We start from the raw sequence: 700 nt of genomic DNA, 5'->3' as shown, positions 1-700 counted from the left end.
TCTAAGGAGCATTATGATTGTACTTCATCCAACACAGATTTGTTTGTTCTGGCAGTTCATGGTACTTTCAATATTCTTCTCCAGCATCTTTACTCAAATACATTAATTCTTCTATGGTCTTCCTTTTTCATTGTCCAACATTCACATGCTATGAGGATGGTGAAAATACAATGACTGGGTCGGTGTACCTTAGTCTTCAAACTTATATCTTTGTTCTTGAACTCTTTAAAGAGGTTTTGTGCAGCAGATTTGCCCAAGGCAATATGTTGTTTGAGTTTTTGACTACTGCTTTCATGAGTGTTGATTGTGGATCCAAGCAAATGAAGTCTTTGACAACTTCAGTCTTTTCTCCGTTTATCATAATGCTAAAGGAGCCCTGGTAATGTGGATTCTGAGCTGGGCTGCTAAGCATAAGGTCAGTAGATCAAATCTAACAGTTGCTCCATGAGAGAAAGATGAGGCTTTCTGTGCCTGTAAAGATTTACACTCTCACAAACCCTAGACAGAGTCTATGAGTCAGAACTGACTCCACGGCACACAACTATCACCACCACCATCATGATGTTAGTTAGCTGTCCTGTGGTGGTGATTTTTGTTTTCTTTACATGGTAGTGTTATCCATACTGAAGGCTGTGGTCTTTGATCTGCATCCACTAGTATTTTAAGCCCTGTTTGCTTCCAGCAATCAAGGTTGTACCAT

Source organism: Chrysochloris asiatica, unplaced genomic scaffold (genome assembly GCF_000296735.1).
Source record: "Chrysochloris asiatica unplaced genomic scaffold, ChrAsi1.0 scaffold00044, whole genome shotgun sequence".
Taxonomy (NCBI): Eukaryota; Metazoa; Chordata; class Mammalia; order Afrosoricida; family Chrysochloridae; genus Chrysochloris; species Chrysochloris asiatica.
The sequence above is the reverse complement of the archived record's forward strand: the minus strand, read 5'-3'. Positions refer to the sequence as shown.